The sequence below is a fragment of the Grampus griseus genome (assembly GCF_964374135.1).
Source record: "Grampus griseus genome assembly, chromosome: 3".
NCBI classification, from domain to species: Eukaryota; Metazoa; Chordata; class Mammalia; order Artiodactyla; family Delphinidae; genus Grampus; species Grampus griseus.
In genome coordinates, this window is record NC_139019.1 from 137,963,170 (window position 1) to 137,969,774 (window position 6,605).

The 6,605-nt window shown below is 38.0% G+C and overlaps 1 long non-coding RNA gene across 1 annotated transcript in view; it reads right to left on the reverse strand.

Moving 5' to 3' along the window:
• Positions 1-6,362, reverse strand: part of LOC309820893 — a 269,835-nt gene extending 263,473 nt beyond the window's left edge. The window contains exon 1 of the long non-coding RNA XR_014296558.1: positions 6,025-6,362. This is a non-coding gene — a long non-coding RNA (uncharacterized lncRNA). The remainder of the gene's footprint in view (positions 1-6,024) is intronic.
• Positions 6,363-6,605: the final 243 nt, after the last annotated feature.

Below are 6,605 nucleotides of genomic sequence, written 5' to 3' on the forward strand. Positions count from 1 at the left end.
AAGCCGGAGGAAACATAGGCAAACTCATTTAAATATAAGCAGCATGCCCATTTCTAAGGAATATTGATCATTAGAAGTAATATGATTTGATAATCTAACCTTGGGTATATTTACTCAGGAGACAGTTAATTTCAAACAGTATAATGGCATCTTTAAAGAGGGGAGGCCACTGTCAGTATGGCAGATACTTTCAGTTAATGTTTGCTTGTTCTGTCATTGCTATTATTTTTCACTATTGAGGATGGAATGGTATGGAGGAAATTCATGCATTTATAATACTGATGGTTTAGGAAAATAACACAAGGACATGGAATAACTGATTGATTCTGGGACTGAATCCAAATTCTCATTAAACTAAAGGGGCTAACCTATTAGATGTATAATACACAAATTTATAGTGAGGTTAATGGAGGAATATCTAGAGCAGGAGTAGCAGACTCAAATACTTACGGGCTAGGAAAGTATCGTAAATGTGCATGTTGGCTTGCAATCATTATAGAATGGTAAAGAGTATTAGAACTTACTTAAACCTTCAAAATTCAATTAAAATAACAGTGTCTGGGGGTGCAGGCCAGGGGTGGGGGGTTGGGACACGAAAGGCCATTTCCATATAGCAGTCCAGAGATTGCTATTTCTCATGTGGCAAACTAGTGTATATAAATACATCCTCAAAATGAGGGACCCAAATCCCGGAATCCCTGTGTGATAACCAAGTCTGTGACCAGTTCATTTGTTCTTTACTCAAGAGGCTGGCTATTTTGTCACTTGTTGAGAAAGGGGTGGCGGGGGGGAAATACAGTCATAATTCCCCAGAAGATGATAGTTTAAGGAGTTTATAAACTAATATATATTAAATGGCAATTAATTATGATAAGTGCTGGAATAAATGGAAGTACAGAGAAAAGGGGCATCTACTGAAAATAGGGTTAGTGATATCTAGCTTCGAGTCATTAAGGGTAAACAGGAATTACTCAGCAATGAATGTGAGAAGGACCTCCCAGGCAGGAAAACAGCATATTACACATACTAGTGATTAGCCTTCCTTATCTTTCCCTTCCATTCTTCATCTCTCAATCAACAGTAGTTACATATATAAATAAACTAGATAGATAGAGAATCACTCAATAAATAGTCATTATTATTACAGTGGGACAGTATAAATTGATGTCTGAAATTAGTCAGACCTGGGTTCAATCCCTTTGGAGGCACCTGGAGCTGGATTCAAATTCTGCTTTCTGAGTTTATTAGCTGTGTGACCTAGATTATGTCACTATAACTCACCAGGCATGTTTCCTTATCTGTGTAGTGAAGATAATAATCCTAACCTGCTTTGCTATCATATGGAGTAAATGAAATAATGCACATAAAACCCAGCTCCTACTACATAAAAAGTATATAAATTTTTTAAAAGTTTAATTGTCAAGGAAAATAAAACTCAATATCCAGAGTTAAGCAAAAGAAAGAAAGAAAACTGAGAGTAACTGAAGTGATACTAATTCATCCACATCATTACTCTGGATCAAATTTGGTAATAGTTATTTCTTTCTCCCTAGAAAGTCTTTGGTGCTCAGATGTGACTCACAGATGCCAGCACTGGGACTCAGGAGAGGGCTTCGGGAGAGGAATATTGGTGAGTTGCTAGCAAGAGCCTGAGGGAGAGTGTTCCTGAGTTTCAGTGAGATTTGAGTTCACAAACAGAGCCAGCTGTTTCCTTGCTGCGGTTTTTATTTACTAAATGTGGGCTGAGATGATAAGATGCCGGGGTCTGTGACGCTCAGGGAAGGTGGGCCTGCCGTGGATGACGGGACCCCCCCAGTCACCTTCCCCACCAGCCTTCCCAGCCGTCCCGGAGCCGTTCCTTATCACCTGCACTATGTCTCCCACATGGGCATTTTTTCTGTTGCATCATTTAAAATTAGAGCCTTGAATTTTTCCTCATGGATGAATGATTCAGAATACCACAGTTGTTTTTTTATTTTTAATTTCTTTATTATAGATTACTTTCCATCAGGGCCACTTACAAGAACTTGAGGAAATTTTTAAAATCTGAAATGTAGAAAACTTTCTGGGCAACCAACTTATGTTTATTTTTCAGGTAGCTTAAGTTAGGAATGCCAATCTGAGCCCTCTAGGTAACGCTTACCTTTCCTAGAGTGTGGCCACTCTTTAAATCTAAAAGCCAAATACTATGCATACAGTGTTCAACAAATGATATTCTGTGCTAATTATCATGGAATCCAAAGGGTTTCTTTGCTTCCTATCCTCTACATCCAGAAAACTAACTGTGCAAACCATGTGATAAAACAAATGATTCATTCATTCTTGTTGAATTGGGGCTAGTAATAAAAATTGGAAGAAAAATCATGCTACCCATATAAGCTCATACCTAACTGAGAACTCTAGCATTTTTTCACATGCCTAGAGCACAATGGCATCTTTAATTCTTCTGTAAGTAGTAGAAAAATACTACTTATAAATAGTATAATAGTGTTTATATGAGGAGATCAAAAAACCAAAGACTAGAAAAAAGACTTACATTTATATCCCAACTCTGTTACTACAATATGGCCCTGGGTATGTATTTGAACTTTATGGATACTCATTTATCAAATGTTTATTGAGTACATATCATGCTCCAGATCTTGATCTAAGTACTGCCCTTACCTGTTACTCTCAAAAATGGGCATAAAAATTACAAGGTCACGTACAGTTCACTAAGACAACATAACTGTGTATTTTAATTTGGAAAATTATATAGAAAATGATAAATTTGTCAATACATTCATTTTAGCTGTCTAATTTTCTGAACTGTGCGCATTGCAAGGCAAAAACTGTCTCCTACCTTATGAAAGATGAATATGGTACGGTTATTTTGTGACGCCTCCTTTTGTAGCCATGAATCAGGTACAAGAGCTAACCTCACCAACTGGATGAACTGACCCTAGAGCCACATGAACCAGGAGGGATTCCGCTGTTCCAGTGGTAAATGTAGGGGGACTGGCTTCCCAAGGAATCAGTGACAGCCATGTGGCTGGCAATGCAGAGTGTGCTGAGCTTGGGGACCAGTATGACAAGCTTCAGGGACCAGGATTTCATGACCACAGTGCTCCCGCAGATCTGCACTGACCCAGGACATACAGTCCCAAACCTTATTCTTCAGCCTCCTCAGTAATTCCCTAAGCTCTTTAATGTCCTTTCAGTTCCTTTCAGTGCATTTGTTTTCTGTGTTAAGCAGCTATAGATGGTTTCTGCTGCTGCTGCAACCCTAGTTGATATAAAGGGAGTAGTTAAGTCTTCGATGGTTTTAAAATACCCTTACACCTATGGAAGATGTCACGCAGGTACTACGCTGGACCAAGGAGGAAACAATAAAAGAGCTCTTCTCTCCCCTCAGGGATTTTCTGGCCTCTCCTCAACTACAATGGACAGTACTATTCTGATCTCTGATCCTTTTATGGTGAGCATGAAGCAAGTTCAGGAGACAGAAGAGTGTGCTGGACAGCACACACTAATGTGTTTTCTGAAGAAAACAGTATCTATGAGATGCCCCATGAAACAAACAACTTCAATCAGATAACTTTAGAAAATGCTGCATACCGTGTCTTCTTCTGGAAGTACGCAAAACAAACAGAATTTCTATAAAGGGATGTGGTAAAAAGATATTTGAAACTTTGTACCTTGTACCCAAACTTCTTTTGGGTACACTTATGGAAGCTTATTTTCCAAAACACCAATAACATTCTGCTACACAGCATTCTGTTGAATACAGTTTTAGATATAAGTCTAAAAGTCATCTTAACTAGTTACTTTGGAGGAGATAATCCTAAAGGGATGCTATGCATGGTAGCAGAAGAAGAGCATGGAGATGGGATGCATATCACATGTAACTGAGGTCATCAAGGCATGTCTCTGGTTAATAACCCCTTTTTCCCAGGGCTGTAGTAAGGAGTCACTGAAATAATGTATAGAAAACTCTTAACACATTATCTAGCACACAGAGGAAAATTTGTGTTGTTATTATAAAAATTACATGAGAAGTATTAAAATTTAAATAATGATTGAAAATGCCCTAGTAGAAGCTCTACTATCTATTAAGTGGTTAATAAACAGTAACAAGTTAGGTTACCTTTCCCTCATTGATAAAAGCAAATTTGACCAAAGAAGATAGCTACAGTTGTACAATCTCCTTACTAGACTGTGAACTCAGGGAGGATTGGGGCTGTGTCTGCTTCTAGTCAGCCTATTCCCCCCAACAGAGCATCTAAAACATAATGTGTACTATTTTTTGTACATTGTTGATTAAATGTCCCTCTGTCTTTATTAACTTCACAGAGCATAGAATCAAGATGCTTCGTTATTTGCTCTGTAGAAATAGCATCAAAACAAATATCATAAAATCTCATTATCTAAAATTTACTATGTTACTCAGCCAGGTTCTAAATGCACTTATCAATCCAAACTTTCACCGATTAGCAAAAGACAAAGAAATGGGAATATCTTATTTCTGATTGAGTTAACGTAACACATATTGGCATCTCAACAGAGGTGGAGATTGAAAACTCGATTCTGAAACATTCAAGGACTTTCCCATTAAGCAATGTTCCACTCTCAAATCCATAAATACCAAATTGCTATTGACGGCAGGGCTGAACAGCCTAACCAATTACACAGAATTACTTTTCAGTATGTGGATTACAACCACACAGAAAACAGTAATTGATCAAAGATGCTGGCTTCTAGGGCTAAGGGAAAGCAGCAGCACAGACAATAGATTCAAGACAAAAATCCAGAATATTTGTTTGATGATTCACATTTGGCAGAATTCCAGATTGAATTTTTCTTATTTGGACTCTTCAATATTTCGCGAGGATAAGAGCAGCTATGATTCTTAGTTTATAGTTATCAAAACTCTCTTACCCTCACTTTCCTCATCATTCCTTCAAGTAGTTATTATGGAATGATTTTTCTCAAAGAAAAATACCTAAGAATTTCTGCTCCTTTTAATATAATTCAGTACTTCCCCATTGGTCTCAGAAAAGTGATCCAAATTATTCATTTGATCTGTAAGGCCCCAAGTAGCCAGAGACCACCTGTAATAGTCAGGTTAGGTTATGGTGTGCTACAGTAAAAAACAACCCCAAAATGTCAGTGGCCTAACATAGCAAATTATTATTTTTTATTTACTCGAAGTCTGCAAAATTATTCGTCCCTCCAGATCACTTGTCCTCCAGACAGTGAGTTACATCCGGGCCGTTTAGCTTTGGAGGCTTTGCCGTATCAATACAAGGTGTCCTCATTCATCACAGGATGGGAATAGGAACGAGGTAATTTTGCATGGACTTTAATCCCTCAGCACAAATGTGACATTATTCATACAGCTCACCCAACCGAAAGGGAGGAGGGGTATGGAACATGTGAGTAAATGAACATTTGACGAGCACCACTCTCCCTTCTTCACCTCCTTACCTGTCCATCCTTACCTGTATCACTCTTCTACCTGCACTGAGCTCTCAGCTATACACAGTTTCTTCAATAGGCCACACTCTCTCCTCCCACAGGGCATGTGCATGCCTTTTACCTCTGCAGAGAATACTCTTTCCTATCCTACTCCCTTTCCCTCTCCCCCAACCCTTCTACCTAGTTGGTTTTCATTTTCTTGCAATCTCAGCTAAGCATAACCTTCTCAGAGAACTCTTCCTCAAACTCTTCCCCTCCCACAAGTACCATTATAGGAATGTTCTCTTTGGAAAATTTATTATACTTTGCAGATTTATGTTCCTCATTGTGAATATTTGACCAGGTCTTTCCTATATCAGTAGAATGGAGACTGTAAGAGATCATGAACTATACTGATTTTTTTTATCAGCATTGTATCCCCAGCACGTAAAAAATAATTGGCACATAACATGAATTCAATAAATATTTGTTAAATGAATAAATAAATAATGAAGAATTTGATGTGCAGAGAAATTGTAACATATGACCAAAGGCACAACTAATTAGTGATAAAGCCAAGACTCATACCTGGGTCTTCTGACTCTGAATCCCATTCTCTTTTTGCTGCTCCTCAGTAGGCTAAATTTGGAAATGGGCAGTTTCTTGGAAGGAGAGCACTGGAGACATCTCAGAGACTTTACTGTCAGAAAGAAAAAAAAAGAGACATATTTTCACCATCTGCTTTCACAGAGCCCACAGTTTGGGGGCCCTAGAAATTTCTGGGTATATAAGTTAATTACAAAGCAACCTCTGTCAACTTAAAAAAGAAAATGAAACTACTGTTAATGTCAGCCAAGAGAGCTTTCAAAGTTTGAAGCCAAAACAAGTGTTGCATTGTGGCTTCTTTCTATTGTTGTCCTTCCACATTTATTTTCAGACTGTGGGGACAGACAAATCATGCAGCTTTATAATGAGTCACCCTTTCTAAAAACAGAATTCTATTTGCACAAACAATAGTTATCTGCCCAGCTTGACAGTAAGGCTGAAAACCAGTCTGAAATGAGTGAATAGCTTTTTCTGTTCCTGTAGATCACCTGAAATGACATGAAATCTCACTATGAACTAGTCAGTTAAAATTTATTATTTTGTAAAAGTAGACATATACTCAT